Source organism: Onychostoma macrolepis, chromosome 01 (assembly GCF_012432095.1).
Source record: "Onychostoma macrolepis isolate SWU-2019 chromosome 01, ASM1243209v1, whole genome shotgun sequence".
Taxonomy (NCBI): Eukaryota; Metazoa; Chordata; class Actinopteri; order Cypriniformes; family Cyprinidae; genus Onychostoma; species Onychostoma macrolepis.
The window spans coordinates 5,584,419-5,605,501 of NC_081155.1; the positions used below are offsets into that span (position 1 = coordinate 5,584,419).

General features: G+C 37.2%; 1 protein-coding gene across 1 annotated transcript in view; it reads right to left on the reverse strand.

Annotated features, from left to right (window-relative positions):
• Positions 1–377: 377 nt before the first annotated feature.
• The window catches only part of LOC131544493 (polymeric immunoglobulin receptor-like), a 36,311-nt gene continuing 15,605 nt past the window's right edge, over positions 378–21,083 (reverse strand). Inside the window, exons 9-12 of the transcript XR_009272151.1 lie at positions 2,664–2,754; positions 2,391–2,574; positions 804–923; positions 378–547 (exon numbers count right to left, since the gene is read on the reverse strand). The gene's annotated coding sequence lies outside the window, so the exon portion shown is untranslated. The remainder of the gene's footprint in view (positions 548–803; positions 924–2,390; positions 2,575–2,663; positions 2,755–21,083) is intronic.

Below are 21,083 nucleotides of genomic sequence, written 5' to 3' on the forward strand. Positions count from 1 at the left end.
ATTGTCGTTTTACTGCAATACATCTGAAGTACTATTGAAATACAACTGCAGTAGAGCTGTAGTATTACTAACAAACAACTGCAATAGAACTGCAGTATTACTGCAATACAGCTGAAGTATTACTACAGTTATACTGCAATAAATCTGCAGTAGTACTGTAATAATACAACTGAAGTACAATTCAGTACTACCAAAGTGCAATACTAATAAAATGCTGCACAGTAACACTGAAATGCAACCAGAATATTCAGAATAACAAGTTTTATTTGCACACAACTGCAATATAATAGATTAAGGTACAAAACAACAGTGAATGTCTCAAACAGCAATGCAACAATAAATTATTTTACTTTTCTTTAAACTTAAAATAACAGGCTGAGAGTTACACTAAATGTATTTAGTGTTTATTTACAAATCACACAATCATGCACATTTCTTCCCTCATTATTCTGACAGGTTTCATTTTTTGAAGAGCTTAATCCTCATCGTTCCGCATGGTTCTTATGACTGCCTTCATCTCAGATGTGGAAACTATTTTTGATGTAGCCTGGAAAAACAAACAAACAAAAACTCAGAAATTCTCAAGTTTCAGTTACACTTTTCACTACAGGCATATTTAATATCCTTAAAATAAATCTTGAATTGTGATGTCACCAAGTGTTTGTGTAAAGTATTCATTCTACTCCCAATTAATTTCTTATGACATATTGGTCTGCATTAAGAATGTCTTTGAACACTCCAGGTAACAGAAGTTAAAAGGTTAGTTCACCCAAAAATGAAAAATTCTGTCATCAATTACTCACCCTCATATCGTATCGTTCATCTTCAGAACACAAATGAAGATCTTTATAATGAAATCTCAGAGCTTTCTGTTCCTCCACTGACAGTCCATGCAACTACCCCTTGAACAATAACATGCATTTCTGGGAAAAAGCATAGACACAATCATGTTTAAATACTGTACAGAGTCCTCCAAAATTATTTGCCCACTTTATCATTTTGGTTTTTCATTCAAAATTCTAACCTTAAATAAATTAAAAAATAATAATAATAATAATAGAAAAAAACATAATTTACAAATATACAAGTGTATAATTTAAGTATGCTACTAGAATACAGTATATAGAATATATGTGTCCCACAGTTATTGTGCCCCCTTCATTTAATACTGTGTATAACCTATAACCCTCTACACATAAGTGCTAATCCATGGCTAGGTGTGCATTACATGATTTTAATACATGAGGTGGAGGCAAAGAACCACCCGACATGAAACAGGTTGCCTCCACTGAAGTTGATTAAAACTGTGTAATACACACCTGTTACAGCAAGTTTAAAAAGTTAAGTTAAAGCTAACCCAAAACTGAAAATTCTGTCATTAATTAGTCACCTTTGTGTGGTTTCACACCCGTAAGACCTTCTTTCCTCTTTGGAACACAAACAAAGATATTTTTAAAGAAATCAGAGAGCTTTCTGACCCTGAGTAGACAGCAATGCAACTTACATAATCAAGTTCCAGAATGGTAGGAAAGACATCGTTAAAGTAATTCATCAACTCAATTTTATGAAGTGGCGCAAGTATTTGCGTCCAAAAAAACAAACAAACTACTTTACCACTTATTTACAAAAATATTGGGTCCCACTTTATATTAGGTGGCCTTAACTACTATGTACTTACATTTAAATTAATCATTTGATACAATGCACTTTTTGTATACATACATGTTTTTACATTGTTCTTATATTTTTAAAAATACCTATATGTAGTTACATCTGTAATTAATTTCTGTTATTACATTTATAATTACACTGTTGATCCATCCCTTACACCTTAACCCAGCTTTAAACCTACCCATACCACCAAACCTGTCCCTAACCTTACCCGTATCCCCCTCAATAGCAGCAGAAGTGTTTTGCAATACAGTTTGAACACAATAAGTACATTGTATTATTTTTTTGATGTAAGTACATAGTAGTTAAGGCCACCTAATATAAAGTGTGACCAAATATTGATCTGTAATGTGCATTCATGAGAGCATCACAACGCATGAGTGTTGTGTTTATGCGACAGAAGACAAAACTGAGGTTAAACCATTGGAGTCACATGGATTACTTTCACAATGTCTTTCCTATTGTTCTGGAACTTAAATGTGTAAGTTGCGTTGCTGCCTATAGAGAGGGATCAGAAAGTTCTCAGATTTCATCAAAAATATCTTAATTTGTGTTTTGAAGATGAACAAAGGTATTACTGGTTTGGAACGACATGAGGGTGAGTAATTAATGACAGAGTTCACATTTTTGGGTGAACTAACCCTTTTTGACTGGAAGCGTAAAACCAAGTTAATGTTAAGCATTGAGAATAATTGCTGTTTATATCTAGATTTCATTACCTTTCCACTGCCTCAGCTCTCTCTCTCTTTTCATACTGAAATGGCACTAGTATTGTAAATCTTCTTTTAGCTCTTTGATTTCATTTAACTCCTCCATCTCTTCATGTCTGAAGATCTCTTCCATGGCTGAGGAGACAGTACTTGGTACACTTGATTTCTCCAGCACTCCCACAGGTCTTAGTTTCTGAAATACAATAGCAGTTATTATGTATTCTAAACTATAAAGATAATAGTTAATAAAATATCAATTAAATAAAGTAGATTACTGCTCACCATTATTTGAGTGTTTGTTTCACCACAGCCATCATCCTCTGTTGAATTATATTTTTGGTCGTCTTTTTTTAGTTGTTACCAGCGCATTTTCCTGAAAATAGCAATCACGCACTGATAAAATGTCCATTTCCACACATTAATGTCACACAACTGCACATAAATGCTGGTGTACAGTGCTGTGAAAAAAATCCTGATTTATTCTATTTTTGAGTATATCCAGCACTAAATATTGTCGGATATTCCTAAGAAAATTAACATAAAACAAAGGCAAATACAGTTATCATTAATAAACTGTATTTTGTGTTTATTCAGGTTTCATGCACTTTTTTTTGAAGATTTGAACCAATTTAAGTCAAGTCACCATTATTTATATAGCGCTTTATACAATACAGATTGTTTCAAAGCTGTGTTCAGTGTGGTAGTGCTCAAGGTGTTGTGGCCGACACGGACTGACTGAGGTCTTCCGGTTAGAAAGTCCAGGATCCAATTGCAGAGGGAATTGTTAAGGCCCAGCAGGTTGAGTTTATTTATGAGCTGTTGTGGGATTATTGTGTTGAATGCTGAGCTGAAGTCAATGAACAGCATTCTAACGTAGGAGTCTTTATTTTCTAGGTGGGTAAGAGCCAGGTGGAGAGTGGAGGAAATTGCATCGTCCGTAGAGCGGTTCGGACGGTATGCAAACTGGAGCGGATCGAGTGTGTTGGGGAGGCTGGTTTTGATGTTGTGCATGACTAACCTCTCAAAGCACTTCATTATGATTGGAGTCAGTGCTATGGGACGGTAGTCATTTAGACAGGACACAGATGATTTCTTTGGTACCGGTATGATTGTTGTGGATTTGAGACATGTGGGGGCCTGTGTCTGCCTGGCTCAGCGAGGTGTTGAAGATATCTGTTAGGACATCTGTCAGCTGTGCAGCACAGTCTTTCAGTACATGGCCAGGTATGTTGTCGGGACCCGCAGCCTTGCGTGGGTTGATCCTAGATAGGGACTTCCTTACGTCGGCTGGAGACAGACAGAGCGCCTGGTCGTTGGGAGGTGTGAGCAGTTTTTGTGCAGGTGTGTCATTCTGCATTTCAAACCGTGAGTAAAAGTGGTTGAGTGTATCTGGGAGGGATGTGTCGTCATCACAGGCCTGTGGCGGGGGCTTGTAGTCTGTGATGGTCTGAATAGCTTGCCACAGGCTCCGTGTGTCACTGCTGTCTGTGAAGTGATTGTTGATTTTTTGAGCATATGACCGTTTTGCATTTTTGATGCTGCGGGACAGATTGGCTCTTGCTGTTTTGAGGGCTGCTTTATCTCCTGATCTGAATGCTTCATCTCTGGTCTTTAGCAGCCCACGAACCTCTGCTGTCATCCATGGCTTCTGGTTGGCGCGTGTGGTGATGGTCTTGGTGACTGTCACATCATCAGTGCACTTTTGGATGTAAGCAGTCACTGTTTCAGTGTACTCCTGCAGGTCTGTGTGGTTGTTGTAGGTGGCCGTCTCTTTGAACATGTTCCAGTCTGTGTCCTGGAAGCAGTCCTGCAGTGCTGAGGTGGCATTGTTTGGCCATACCTTGATCTGTTTGTGAACCGGTTTGGCCAGTTTCAGAAGTGGTCTGTATGCTGGGATTAGCATAACAGAGATGTGGTCCGAGTACCCGAGGTGGGGGCGGGTTCAGCTTTGTATGCGCTCTTAACTGTTGTGTAAACAAAGTCCAGTGTGTTATTTCCTTGTTGCAAAGTTCACATGTTGGTAGAACTTTGGCAAAACTGTCTTTAGGTTTGCGTGGTTGAAGTCACCGGCTATGATGAAAAAGCCGTCGGGGTTATTTGTTTGTTGTTCGCTGATGGCGCTGTACAGCTCATGAGCGCATCCTTTGCGCTTTGCGCACGGTGGGATGTATACCGCGACAATAACAATGGCCGTGAACTCCGCGGCAGATAGAACGGTCGACACTTCACAAACATAAACTCCACCAGCGATGAACAGTGTTTTGTCACTACCCCAGCATTGTTACACCATTCTTTGTTGACGTACACACACAAGCCACCGCCATGAGTCTTACCAGACAGTGATGAATCTCTGTCCGCATGGTAGCAAGTTAGTCCGTGCAGCTGAATGGCGGAGTCCGGGATGTTGTCGTTCAGCCATGTTTCAGTGAAAACAAACACACAACAATCCCTTGTCTCATGCTGTGTAGATCGACTGAGTTGAATTAAGTCCAGTTTGTTTTCCAGAGAGCGAACGTTTGAGAGCATGAGTGTTGGAAGAGCCGGTCTTGTGGGGTTTTCCCTCAGCCTAGCTCGTATACCTCCGCGCTTACCGCGCTTCCGTCCTCTCTCACACCGCTTGTGACGCCGCCTTGTGCGGGTAGCGACAGTAGGCGAGGCCGCGGTCTCGAGGTCCGGCTTCAGCAGTAAACAGAGGCCTCGTAGCTTCTCAGTAGCCGCCGGCGAGAGTTGGTCTTTGTATGCGTTGCCGATATCCAAAAGTCTTTGGCGAACATATTTGAGTTTAGGAGTGATTTCCTTATGAACTAGCGGTAAATTTACACTATTTGGAGACAAACAGACGACATTAAAGGACAAAAAAGCACCGTCTTTGGGACCTGGAGCAGCCGCTGCGTCTGATCGCGCCGCCATCTTGGATCCAAATGTGCAAGCTCTTTAAAGCATAAATAATTCCAAATGGCTGTCAATGTTTTTATCATTCATCATTTTTTGTGCTGTTATGGTTATAGTTGTGGTGTGCTATCTGCTATTCAATTAAATTTAGGATGTACTTGCACTAGGGGATCTGATCTAAGCTTGAGCGCGATTGACCCCCAAAGTCCAGTTAATTTCACAAGTGTGACTGCTCTGTACCGTGTCCAGTGCGGTTTGTTTAACCATGCCCTGGCCCGCTTGAAGAGGTGGCTCTGGTGCGATATGCATGTGTGATCGCTAATCGCGCCAGAGTATGGAACAGTTATTTTACTATTTTTTTGTATGCGCTATTTCTATGTGCTATGCATTATGACAGCAAAAATCTTTATTACTACTTGGATATCACACTTTTCAATTAATTTAATTTCGAGTACATTTAGATTCATAATGGGTCTGGTTCTCCTCTTATTGATGAACAGGTATTGTAGTTTGTGAGTAAAGCTGCAAATTCCACCATTATCCTCATCTACCTCTGTAATAATCCTCTGATATCTGTCTGTTAGCGAAAGGACAACCATGCTTGGGCTTTACAAGTCAATTGTGCCTAGTGTGAGTATGCCCTTAGAACAATTTTTGAACTTTATATCTTTATTATTAGCATTATTGTTGTCTTTGTCTTGGGGTACACACACACAGAAAGCTACTCATTACTCATTTATCCATGTTTCTTTATTGCTCTGACGTGTCAATAGCTCCTGCCCACTAAAAGTGCCACATATATATTTGCATACCATGACAATATATAAATGATATACAAAAAGTTCAGTCGATTAACACTTTATATCATCGCCAACATATATATTGTCATTTCGCCATAGCAAGCAGTAATGCTTAAAGTTTAATGAACACATTTGACTAGCTAGTTGATAAAACAAAAATCTGACCAAAAAAAAATAACAATACTGACTAGTGCTAATGTGTACCTTGCTAGTGCTCTTTTTTTCCCTTCATGCTATTGCTAACTAAATGCAAATCTGAATGGTGTTCCATTTTAACCTTAATCAACCAGTACAACCGACCATGACATCCTCACCTTATCTCATGCTGTCTTCACAGGCTATCCCAATTGTTTATTTTTATTTATTAATTTTTTTGTAAATATGACTTTTCTAGTTGGAAATTGGACATGAATGCTTGTGTCATATTTTCTACTTTCTACTGCAATTTTAAGGGGTGTGCAGCGAAGCCAGTATTTGTATCTGTATTTGTATCCGTTACGATCACAATATTATTCATATCTGTATCTGTATTCGGATAAAACCGGAAATAGGCAGAGCTTGAACCAGAACTTTGTGCAGATATACTTGATAAGACCGTTATATTCATGGTATTACAGCCTATATTTTTTCGTAGTTATCATTAAACAAATATGTTGTGTTTAACTAAGATAATTATTTTTTTTATGATTATAAAATTTATTTAAATATCTTCTAACAGTCGGAGCCGATACCCTTGTATTGTATAGGCAGTGCTTCGAAATGCAGCGCGGTTGTAATTTTAGAGGTTTATGTAAAACAATATGATTTACTTTGGCTCACCGGTTCCTGCGCAGTTTAAAAAGTATTTTACTTAAGTAATTTGCAGGTCTGGAAAAGTAGGCTATGGAAAAAAGGGAACAGAGTATGGAAAAATATTTGTTTCGACTATTTGCCCTATTCAGTGTTCTAAAATATAACATTAAAAATTATCATACAAGTAGAGAGATTTCATGACAAACATTTATTGATCATTTGAACACGACTGAATTAATTTAAGGCGCACATTTTCATTATATGCAAGACTCAGACAAGTCTTTTTTTTTTTTAGCTTCATTAAACAAATGTGCGTGTGCCACGCACAGTAGAGCAATAACCATTTCAAGCATTTTTATACACAGCAAAACAGCATGTATTTGACTGAAAATCCAGAATCATCAACAAGCTAACTATAAAGATCTGTGAATGTTTATATAGTTGTCAACGAATGGGATGCTACATTTTATTCAAAATTAAATATCTTAATCTACGATTTCGGGGGTTGTCATGTGACACAGAAATATGAAAATATATCGATTGTCACCTAGATTATGATGGTCAAAGTAGCCTAATAATGTATCCTGCAAACAAGCATGCACTGGCCCTTTACGGGCTGCCAGCGCAGGGCCCCTGAGAATTTGCTCATTGGCAAAACGTTGACCCCTTAGCACTTCAAATATAGAAAATATTAATCAACTTTTTTTTTTTTTTTTTTAACTATTGTAATTGCTTAAAAGCACATTACGTTGAATTATTAAAAGGGTCAAGAGCCCAACTAAAGCAAACACTGATCTCCATGATGATGGCACCATTTTAACCAATAAAACATAAACATTTGATCCTCTGTAATTCTCGATAACAGCAGGTGTTCACCACTAATGCACAATCATCATTTAATTAGTCTCTTAATTATCTCATTAACTTTAACTCTTTGAGGACTTGGGATTTGACTTTAGACTCCTTTGTGACTTGAAAGGAATCAACCTGATCTCACAGAATTCCGTGTAATGTTCACGGACTTAATTAATCCCGAATCTGTGGTGGCATCACGGAATCGCCGAAAATTCCGTGATGGGCTCACAGAAGGCATCAGCCGTGGTCCATGCACGGATTCACTGGTTCAACACCAGCGCTGCATCGGACCACGTAAAAAGAGTGACTCCGATGCAGTTATACTTTCACTGGAGTACCTGACCCCACCCCTACCCTAAACCTACCCAGTTCTGAACAATAATGATGACGATAAATTTCCCAGTATCGCGTCGGCATATTGATGCTAAGGGTTTCCGTGCGTGGAGCACGGCTGATGCCTGTCACTGACTTACATTGGTATCACTTCTGTGAGCCCATCACGGAATTTTTTCTGTGAGCCCATCACGGAATTTTCGGCGATTCCGTGATGCCTCCACAGATTCGGAGGTTAATTAAGCCCGTGAACATTACACGGAATTCTGTGAGATCATGTTGAAAGGAATAGGCTTGTTTGAGATGCGCCTCACCTCGCCTGAAATGTAGTGCAGTGAGGGGAGGAGTGAAGTAAGCGCAGTCAAGACAGACAGTTCTGAGCTCTCGAAGTGGAACAGATACCAACGAGATCAAAGGCAGATATTGCGTTATTTTCACTCATATGCTGTGCTGCTGATAAACATGATATAATTTCAGTTCTGTTGCTTTTATATGAATATAAATATGATGAACAAGACACTCAAAGTGCTTGCTATTTAATACCATAGGAAACGCGTATTTATCATCCATTTGTATTTTAATTCAAACATGTATTTTAGATTTTTATAGAAAATATGACAACAATCACATCTTACACAGAGATCGCACTGTCATAGTGTTTGGGAATATTCATGCATAATTTAAATACATAATAGCATGAAATCAGATTAAAAAAAATAAAACATTTTAGGGCCCCCCCAAACAGAAAGAGTGGATTTTTTTTAGAATAATATATATTTTTATATATATATAAATTAACACGGACATTGACGAAACACTACATTAAAAATAAATATAATAAACTTGTATTATGTGTACCGTAGAATTCACTCTCAATTCACTGACTTATATTTTCTGACTACAACAGTATTGCCTTATTTTGCTCTATTTCGTCAACGAAAATAGTTTCCGACAAAGTAACAGCTGAGCCGCTGCGCATCTCCATTCAAACACAGCGGTGTTTTGTTTATGCATGAGCTGCGTTTTTAAACGAATCTAGTGTCAATGAAGACAGCCATGTACTTCGTTCCTGAATGAATCAGCCGTTCAAAGGAATCAAATAAATGAATGATTCAGTGATAAAATCAGTGACATGCCGCCACCTGCTGGCAGTTTTAGTTTAATTTTTAAAGTGTGTTTCCTCTTATTTAAATCATTTAATATTTCTATATTCAAAAATTTATATTTAAAACATTAACCTCGTGAATTTATTAATTTAATTGCACTCTCAGCCTCATTAAACATGTGCCACTTGTGTTCTTCGGTGCCACCTCTGTAGTACAAATTTATTCCTTAAATACTGATTTCATTTGATTGATAACTTATTCTTATTATACTTTTTATTCTGTTGTTTTAATTAGAAATTTTAAAAAGCTTATACATTTTTGAATTGATAAATAAAAGATGACATACTTTTAACAAAGTTAGAAAAATGCCATTATAAAGGTAAAAACAAAATTCCCTGTAAATCACTTTAAGGAGTCAAATATCACCTCGTAATGGGAAGGTTGATTTTTTAATTATTGATTTTTAATTATTGATTAGAAGGTGCTCCTAAATTTTTGACCGTGCTCCTAAAAAGAAAAGTAAGCGTAGAGCCCTGTTACTCCATCAGTTGATCTGTAAATTACTGCAGATTTGGGCAACATTTAATGCACTATCTTTGGCTCTTAAAGTCACACATGTAGAACAGTTTTTGTTACCCAGACAGACGAGTAGTATTTTATTAATTTATGTCTGACAACAGAAACAGAAAATATTTAAATTAAGCACTGACAGCATATTTCCACACAAATGTAGGGTTTATGATAAATAATCGAAATGAAGAGGAAAGCAGTCAACATCCACCTTCTTCAGCAAAAGGTCTGTAAATTCTGAGAACATTTAGGGCTTAATTTACTGCAACAGTCAGTGTACCAATTGTTTTGATGAAGTGATGGGTTAAACATCCATGCTTCTTGTTTACTTTTACTCTCATTTGAAATGAATTTGCACTCCAAATAAATATGAGGGTACTTGCAGTTGAATTGCAGAGTGACTTTTTTTCTATTTTGCTCTATACAGAATTTTTATATTTTGCTCTGTATAGTAATAGCCTACTGACTTTATATGCTCCCAGAATGAATGGTAACACCAAAAATTATTGTCTGCCATTAGATTTAGGCATGCAACACTTTTTTGTATTGTGCCACCCTAACATTTTATACTGGCCCCTTTCGGCCACCCTATAAAAAAAATCCTGGAGGCGCCACTGCATGGCAGGGCTTTTACTTTCTGACCCCTGGACTTTACACCTCTGTCAGTAATATATCTGCTTGTTTTACACTCTTTGGCCACCAGGTGGTATTGTGAGCAAAGAAGCCTCCAGAAATTAACCCTTTTGTGAATCACTTGGCTGAAAATGACATATTGGAGTTATATGATGATATGGAGTGGATACAATTATACAAACTTGATTGTCAAGATCAAAAAATCTTTCTTTCTTTCTTTCTTTCTTTATTTATAAAGCACTTTCACACAACTACCAGTTGATCCAAAGTGCTGTACAATACAGATAAAATAAAACAGATAAGAGACAACAGAACATCAAAACACAGCATAACAATACAATTGACATGGCTAGACAAAAGCTATTGACAGAAGATGTTTTTTCAGCCAGCATTTAAATGCAGGCAAAGAGGGCGCAGCTCTGATAGAAGCTGGTCATTTTTTCCATAGACTAGGACAAGTAACAGCGAAAGCTCGATCACCTCTGCAATGGAACCTAGATCTAGGAACAGAGAGGAGGCCAAGATTACTTGATCTTAGGGACCTGTTTGGTTTATAATTAGAGATTGCCTCTGAGAGATATGATGGAGCTTGGTTTTGCAGAGATTTGAAAACAAAAGTTACAATTTTAAAAGTAATTCTAGATTTGACTGGTAACCAGTTTAGGGAAATAAGAATGGGTGAGATGTGGTCGAACCTTCATCTGCCTGTAATCAATCTTGCGGCAGCATTTTGGACCATCTGCAAACGCATTATAGAAGACTGACTTATACCATAGTATAGTGAGTTACAGTAATCTAAACGAGATAGAACAAACAAGTGGATAATCTGTTCAAACTGTTTTACAGAAAGTAAAGATTTGATTTTTGATAAACGCCGTAAGTGAAAGAAACTTGATTTGATCACTGCACTAATTTGTTTCTCAAAACCCAGGTTGCAATCAAAAAGAACACCAAGATTTTTAGCACAGGGTGTAAAGTAGGAAGAGAGATGACCAAATTGAAGAGTTTAGTCTTCATATGACTTTGAACCAAACAAAATGATTTCGTTTTTGCTCTCGTTTAACACTAAAAGATTCTGCTTTAACCATATTTGTAATTCGTTTAGACAATTTAACAGAGGTCCTAGGCATTCTTTACTTTTATGCTGCAAGGGAAAGTACAGCTGAGTATCATCCGCATAAAGATGGAAGGACACTCCATATTTCTCAAAGATAGCACCCATTGGCAGCATGAATATAGAGAATAAAACTGGAGCAAGAATTGAGCCCTGTGGCACCCCACAAGCAAGTGGGTGTGAGGACGAACTATGTTGGCCAATAGAAACACTAAAGCTTCTGTTAGTTAAAAAAGATTGAAACCATTTCAATACCTTTCCCTGTAACCCAACACAGCTCTTCAGCCTGGATATTGTGGTCAACCATATCGAATGCAGAGCTTAAGTCTAGAAGCACCAAAGCCACGGCATTCCCTTTATCTGTTTCTAGTAAAATATCATTTACAACTTTTAAAAGTGCAGTTTCTGTGCTGTGTTGAGACTTAAAACCCGATTGGAATTTTTCAAGAATATTATTTGACATCAAATGGGACTGCAGCTGGGTCAACACAATTTTCTCAAGAATCTTAGAAAGAAATGGCAAGTTTGATATAGGCCTAAAATTAATGAAATTTGAAGAATCAAGATTGGGCCTCTTTAATAATGGAGTTATTATAGCTGTTTTTAGGCAGTCAGGAACAACCCCAGTAATTAGACTAGTGTTAAAAACAGTTAAAAGATCATGTCCAACGGTATTGAAAATCTGTTTTAGAAATCTAGATGGAATGATATCTTGAGAAGATGAAGTCGACCTTACCCAGTCAACATGTGAGATCACGCGATGATCACAGTGACATCACACCATTCTCATACAGTGATACTCACAGTGTGAGTAATATATGAGTTCATTGTGAACCCAAAAAGATGAGCGGGGTTCTTATTTCTGCCAGACATCTACAAAAGCGCTTATTGAGAATTAACAGATTTAGATGATGTTTTATTGTTTTGTTTGACGTTACCATCGTGGTAAGTAGTGTTTGCTTTAGTTGGGCTCTTTACCCTTGACTTTGTAATATAATATTTTTTGGGGCTGCTGTAACTGTGTTTGTGAAGCACATTTGTTATGGCAAGGAAAACCAAAAAAGAGACTGCACCCAGGCGATATTGGTTTGTTATTGATGATAACAGCGCAACCATCACCTGGATTCAGTATGCTGTCTTTGTGAGGAGATATTAATCTAGTTTTAATAGATTTTTATAATAGCTCTGTGATTATGCAGTATAATGCAATAAGTCATAATCGTTTATGAAGGATTTTAAAAGCATGATAAGACACAAACATTTTAAATTACTGTGTCATTTAAACACAAAGAGAGACATCAAGAATCGGTGTATGAATCTCAACAATGGTGACAATCAAAAGCTTCATGCTGCAATGCATGCTGGGTACCTAGTCTCTGTGCAGTGAGTGCACTTTGACCTCACATTAGTATGAGCACACAGTGAGGGCACTGTGAGGTTACACTTTTAGCTCACTGTTACCTCACATTGTGACCTCATCACGAGTATCCTGTGAGCTCATGGTGACATCACTGTGAGATCAAATTGTTGACTGGGTAGACATTCAACAATGCCTTAACAGGATTCAAAGGAAACAGGCTGAAAATCGTTCCACAGCATTGGACCACTTGATCTCTCAGGTTGAACAGAGTTCCACAAGGGCAGGTTAGATCTTAATTGAACGGTTTTCTCATTAAAAAATTTACAGAATTTTTCACACAGTAATACGGAAGCATCAGGAAAAATGTTGACAGGGGGACTGAGCACAGAATCAATAACAGAGAAAAGGGTTTTAGGTCTGTGTAAATTGTCACCAATAAACTCAGATAGATATTTGGACTTGGCGGCCTTGACAGCTCTCTGATACATATATAGGGAGTCTCTCCACATTTCATATGAGACCTGTAACTTACCTTTACACCATTTTCTCTCTGCTCTTCTGCAAGCCTTTCTGAGCAAACGAGTTCAAGATCAAAAAATCTTTTTTTTTTTTGTAACTGACAAAGTAAGAAATTTAATAACCTCTTCCATCCAACAAGTCAATGCTCTAACTGCAGAAATGAATGTAGTAATTACAACTACTTTTTTTTTTTTTTGGTTGGAAAATTGGAAAAATGCTGAAATGCACCGGTGAGCAGGGTCTTGCATATTTTAAGACTAACGCCACCAAACACAATAGTGGTCAAAAGTGATGTGTGGATTTTTTTTTTTTTTTTTATGACCCCACATTTCATTTAAACCAGTGGTCCCCCACCCAAACCTGTCCTGGAGGACCCCCTGCTCTGCTCATTTTGTATATCTCCCTAATCAGACACACCCAATTTAGTTCTTGCAGTCTCTACAAACGAGCTGATAAGTGGAATCAGGTGTGTTAGATGAGAGAGCCATACAAAAGGTACAGGGCAGCGGCGCCTCCAGGATAGGTTTGGGAACCACTGATTTAAATCATCAAAATACAAAGGACAAAAAAAACACTGACCAGTGTTGCCAACTGCTTTCAATTGAAAGTAGCTAAAACTGGTCATGTTTTGGTCACTTAATGTTGCTAGATGTCCTCATAAAGGTGAGTTCACTGATCTATATTTATATTTATATAAAATATTGACTCGCCTTTATGACGTCATGGTAGAGCAGGGTTCCTCAAATCTTACCCTGGAGGTCCAATCCACTGCAGAGTTTAGCTCCAACCCTGATCAAACTCACCTGTCTGTGATTTTCTAATGATCCTGAAGACATTGCTTAGCATGTTCAGGTGTGTTTGATTAGGGTTACAGCTAAACTCTGCAGGAAAGTGGATCTCGAGGTCCAGATTTGAGGATCCCTGTGGTAGAGTCTCGGAATGTAGATAAGGTTTGTCCAAGAAATTGATTTTGTTGCTAGGCTTTTGAAAAAAAGTCTCTAAAGGGGTGAGGAAGTCATTAGATCTAGTGACAAAATAACTAAATTGGCAACACTGGTACATTGACTACAACATAAGTTATTTATATTTCATTGGTCCTCTTGTTTTTGCATATTTTCATAATTTCATTGTATGACAGCATGGCCAAAAATTATGACCACACAATTAGGCATGTTTCATTGCATTATTATCACAAATAAAACAATTGACTCTAAGCAACTATGCAATATGCTTACAAAATTTTGCACTTTTTTTTTTTTTTTAAATTAAGGGTGAAGGTTTCCAATTACCTAGGCTGGACATCACTTTTGGCCACTACTATATGGCAGTTTATTGACTTTCCAACTGACCACCAAACCACAAAAAAAAAAAAAAAAAAACAAGCCAGTTTTATGAGGATTGTGGGCTTTCCTGGAGTTGATTGCAGCCATTGATGGAACTCATGTTCACATCATTGCTCCAACTGTAAACGAGGAGACATACCAATAGAAAACGAAGCATCAGTAATAATTTGTAATAATTTTGCACAATGCAAAGCATTAAAAAAAAATAATAATCATTTAAATATTAAAATTTTTCAGTGTCTTAATTAAATGATTTTAGTATAGTTACATTAAATGATTGGTTGTGATGTTGTGCTGCTGTGACTTTACATGAGCAGGCTCACTATTGGCTGATTCAGAGGTCGAGGTCAGCCATTTTGTGTTGACATCATTGTAGTCCTTATGCTGACTTCATAAGTGGGAAATAGGAAATTCCCGATAGCACGTGAAGTTGTGATTACGAGCTTGTCGTATTCAAGTGCTTTAATGTCGGAAAGAATAAAATGTAGCATCCCATTGGTTGACAATCATATAAACATTCACCGCGCTATACATGCAGTCTGCTGACAATTCTGGAATTTTGGTCAAAACATACAATATGCTTCGCATGATCGTTCATATCTAGCCTATAAATACACTACTTTAGCGACAAGACAAAGGGATGTAGTTGTTGTGAGAACAGCATTGACAGCAGCAATGGTTGTCCCCTCCACCATGTTTAAAGTTCATGACCCGCCCAACTCGGAAACTCAGGAATCAAAATTATTTCCGAATTTCCCAGTAGTAAATACGACTTGAGAGGCCATTCGTGTCCCATTTCCGATTAGGAAACTCGTATTTATGATAATTCCGATAGCACGTGAAGGCAGCATTAGTTCACAACGCTTAAGTGTCACCTCAGTCAACACTTACGAATTACTCTTAGACTTTACTGAAAGTTGGTTTTAGCTCCTTTATAAAAGTTTCCTACTCTTAGAAAAGTCCTACTTTTTACTAAGAATCTTTTGACACTTAAGTCAAAGCTTAAGACTATTCTTAAGAGCATTTCTGAGAAGTTTTATACATATGGGCCCTGGTCATGTTTGTACTGTAAGTCGTACGAAAAGGTAATAATAAATACAATGGTGAACAGGACATCATAACCACTAACACTAAAGAGATCATCTAGAGGTTAAAAACATAAAAATGTAAAACGTCTTGTTTACAGTATTGACCAAGTTAGTGCTCTCACATAATCTTTTCAGATTATAAATAGTTCATTGTTTTCATTGTGTCTCCTTAAATTATAATATCACTAAAAATAATAATGATCATCTTTTATATCACCGTTTATATATGCTGAAAGGTTGCGATTTGCTTTAAGAAAGCTACATTCGGGATATAAATTAATTATACGTTTACCCAATTTTACCATGGCGATATTGCATCGTTGGGTCAAATAGTAAATGACCATGCAGTATTCACATTTCTCTCTGAAAATGTATAAATCTAGTTTGATGTATTGTTTGAAATGCGTATATAGTGCATAATTTGACATGTTTATACTTTCATTGTTGTTTGAGTTTGTAAATTATTGTATCACTGTCAAGCTCCAAAAAGTCCCATAAAATTGTCCCTGTGCTTGCTGCTCTGTAAATGCACGTCTTCTGAGGTCATAAAACAGCTCTGTATGAGGAACAGAACAAAATTTAAATACTCACAGAAAATGTTGCTTTCTTATCTTCCCGTTCATATGACATTTTTATTCAATAACTTTGTTTTGATTCAAACGGACGTGCAGCGCGCAGCACCAGAGAAAAGGGTGGAGTAGAAACTGGGCTTACACTTCATTGGCTGTTGCGTGTACTGTTGTTATGCCATGTTTGAATAAATAATCTATCTAAATAAGAACTGAAGCTTCTCAAAATAAACAGTTAACCATGAAATACACAGCATCAGAGGCAGATAAAAATACGTCTCATTTTGTGTAGCTGCAATTGAGGGAGTCTTTTAATCACATAATAGAGTTGAATTTTAAAACAATGTGAATAGTCCCAGTGCTACATAAAGATCAATATATTTGTCATCTACACAATGTCAAAGTTATTCTACATGCAAAAAGAAGCATAATGACCTCTTGTAAACATTTCAGAAGACCTGGGAAAAAAACTTTCAGGTCGGGATAGTTCACCCAAAAATAAAATTACCCCATGATTTACTCACGCTCAAGCAGGTTTATATGACTTTCTTCTTTTGGACAAATACAACTGGAGAATTTGATATTTTTAAAAAGCTTCCAAGCTTTATAATGGCAGTGAATGGGGGTTGATATTCAATAGTCAAATAGCACTTTCATTTTTGGGTGAACTATCCTTTTAACAAAAGATCCAAGGCTTCGGCTGGGTCAGTCAGGGTCTCGCTATACCACTGGGAATTTATTTTTTATTTTTTATTATTATTATATTCAGCATGAGATTTTCATTTTTCATATATTACACACATTCATATAATTATTTGATGGTGGAAAGTGAAAAGACTGTCTCTACTGGCACTGGAAACCCATTTCCTGTTTTTTATCACATGCAGGTGGTTAAAGGACGTCTTGGTTTGACAGAAAGAATACGTACAGAAAACCACAAGCTGAAGAGCAGCACACTGACCACAGTTTTAATTTGCCCTTCAAACACAAAGCACTGAGACATTTACAAACAAGTCTAAACAAACACACAGTTATAGCAGCTAAAAAAATTGCAATGTTTTAAGTCAAGGGTCAAGAGCCCAACTAAAACAAACACTGACCTCGATAATGGTAACTCAAACAAAACTAAAACATCAACATCTAAAGTCAGTCTGGTTAGTAACATGTGAAGCTGGTGATGCTGTTTGTGGAGTTGTTTAATCATCCTCTGCTGAGATCTTGAGAGATTTAATGTCTTTTATCTTGTGTTGATTTCATCTAAGGCTGTGGCTGAAGTCCGTTGTAGTTCTTGTATTTCTGCTCGTCTCGTCTCTTTTTTCTGTTCTTCTTTCTCTTTCTTTCAGTGACTCAGTTTGTTAACAGCAGGTGTTCTTCATTAATGCTCAATCATCACTCAATTACTAAACTAATTATCTCACTAACTTTAACACTGCTTCAGTGTTATTTTTTAACACTCTGAGTGTGGATTATATATACACTGGGAGTGTTGATTTAACACTTACATGTTTTACTACACAGTAAAACCTCCAATGTCGCTTGTTTAAAGTGGTACTGATACAAATAAAAAAAAAAATGTATGAGATTTACAGACACTGTCATTGATTTAGGAGCTCGTTTCAATGTTGTTTGATTTGTTATTATAAAAACAAAACTGTCAAATCACACATGTATAATTTGTTGATAATTTTTCTAAATTTATGACTTTCAGGAAATGTTGAAGATGAATTGCTAAATGTCTGCATTCTTTATTGTCTGCTCACAAATGATGTTCATCATCTTTTTTAACGGTGGGTTTCCTGAATAAGCCTGTTAAATATTTACAGTCAAACTAAAATTGAGACCCTGAACCTTCATCTGTTTTTTGTGGTTTTGAGCTGGACGGAAAAAAAATAAAAAACTGTTTACCACACAAACACAAAATAAACACCTCCAGCGTTCACAAGAAACTTTGAGACAAAAAAAATGATCCGATTAAAAATGTCATTAAATGTCTTTGAATTTCCTAATAACAACAAATAATTTTGTTCTAAAACAATTGTTATTAAAAAAAGTTATTCACAATCCCAATGTAAATAGCATCTCTTACATGTACAAATTTAAAGCGGGTCAAGGATAATTAATATTCAGAGAGGAGAGAAAGAGAAAACATTTTAATATGAGTACAAATTATGATACTTCAGCTTCATGTGTCTCGTCATAAAAGTTGGTTGAACTTGTGTCTGTTTAAGAGCTGCTAATAAAAAGTGACTTTATTAAATATATGTCAAAAACTGCATTTGGAGTAGAAACTTGACATTATATTCTAGAAGTGTCACACAGGGCTTTTATTTCCTGCCTTCGTCACACCCTCAAACTGACATGAAAAAATATTTAAACATGTGAAAGAAGCAACATGAGCAGCAGCAGAAACTTAAAAGTTTCTCATGATTCACACACTGAACTGAACGACCCTGATCATACCAAACAACTGTTCAACACTAAATTATGAATTATAATAGAAAAAGAACTGTGAGCATAAGAAAAAAAATTCAAAGTCTTTTTTTTTTTTTTAAATACTGGTGTAATGTGTGATGATCTGCGATCTCTGTTATAAGTGAGTTAGTTGAGTCTCATGCGGTGACTGACTGTGGTGTACACCGTAATCTGATCAAACATCCAGTTGCTTGAAGTGGGGAAAAAAGTGCCGGTAGTCTCATGTAAACTGGCCTGCATATGCAGATCATCTGGTGTAAAATACTTGTGTAAATGTAATTTCTGTTAATAGTGAGTTAGTTGAGTCTCATGCGGTGACTGACTGTGGTGTAATCAGAGTGAATCTCATTCTTACTGAATCTGCCTGTAGCGTCACTGAGAGACTCCCAGTCAACATGTGAGATCACGCGATGATCACAGTGACATCACACCATTCTCATACAGTGATACTCACAGTGTGAGTAATATATGAGTTCATTGTGAACCCAAAAAGATGAGCGGGGTTCTTATTTCTGCCAGACATCTACAAAAGCGCTTATTGAGAATTAACAGATTTAGATGATGTTTTATTGTTTTGTTTGACGTTACCATCGTGGTAAGTAGTGTTTGCTTTAGTTGGGCTCTTTACCCTTGACTTTGTAATATAATATTTTTTGGGGCTGCTGTAACTGTGTTTGTGAAGCACATTTGTTATGGCAAGGAAAACCAAAAAAGAGACTGCACCCAGGCGATATTGGTTTGTTATTGATGATAACAGCGCAACCATCACCTGGATTCAGTATGCTGTCTTTGTGAGGAGATATTAATCTAGTTTTAATAGATTTTTATAATAGCTCTGTGATTATGCAGTATAATGCAATAAGTCATAATTGTTTAAGAAGGATTTTAAAAGCATGATAAGACACAAACATTTTAAATTACTGTGTCATTTAAACACAAAGAGAGACATCAAGAATCGGTGTATGAATCTCAACAATGGTGACAATCAAAAGCTTCATGCTGCAATGCATGCTGGGTACCTAGTCTCTGTGCAGTGAGTGCACTTTGACCTCACATTAGTATGAGCACACAGTGAGGGCGCTGTGAGGTTACACTTTTAGCTCACTGTTACCTCACATTGTGACCTCATCACGAGTATCCTGTGAGCTCATGGTGACATCACTGTGAGATCAAATTGTTGACTGGGTATTCAACATATTAGTGTTCTAAGAATCTTTAATAGTTTGTATATCAACTTCCAATCCAGTTCATATGCAAACTACCATGCTTGGAGACAAAGAGTCATAAACTTTCCCTCCAAAAGTTCAAGTCACAATTGGCTCTTTGACTCTCCAGAGGTGTGACCTCTATATCAGATAAAGCTCTCACATCAGTGACCCGCCCCGAGTCTGCGGTTCTGAGGATGAGAAGGATGTGAGCTCCTCAGCGGCTCTTAAGTTTTTGCTCCAGGCCTTGCGGCCTTGACTTTCCAGGATCCTCGGATCTCAGCAGATCTCTTTCTTGGCTCTTTTTCCCTTTCTACCTGGGAATTAACTCCCAATTACCACTGAGCCAGAATAACATCTTTTGGAGTTTATCACTCTTCAACCCGGAATAACTTGAAGCACTCCAACACCACCACCTTCAAACCATCAGAACTTTCATCCAAGACTGCAACCGGACACTTGGTCAACGACCAAGGCAATGCAAGTATCCTACATTTAGCTAAACAAAACAGAGGTTTAGTATAAGTTATAGACCCCGTTATAAACGGCGCTGATGGTTTTACTCAGGTGGTTAACGGACTCTTTCCATAACTGCATTCTCTCACCATGAGCTCACAGGGTACTTGTGATGAGGTCACAAAGTGAGGTAACAGTGAGCTAAAAGTGTAACCTCACAGCGCCCTCACTGTGTGCTCATACTAATGTGAGGTCAAAGTGCACCCACTGCACAGAGACTAGGTACCCAGCATGCATTGCAGCATGAAGCTTTTGATTGTCACCATTGTTGAGATTCATACACTGATTCTTGATGTCTCTCTTTGTGTTTAAATGGTAGAGAAGTTAATAATGTTTTTGTCTTATGCTTTTATAATCCTTCATGACTGATTATGAGACTGCTGGATCCTATACTGTATAATCACAGCGCTATTATATTTAGAAACTATAGATTAATAAAACCTCATCAAGACTGCATGTTGAGTGTAGGTGATGACTGTGTTGCTATCATCAACAACAAACCAATATCGCCTGGTTGCAGTCTCTTTTTGGTTTT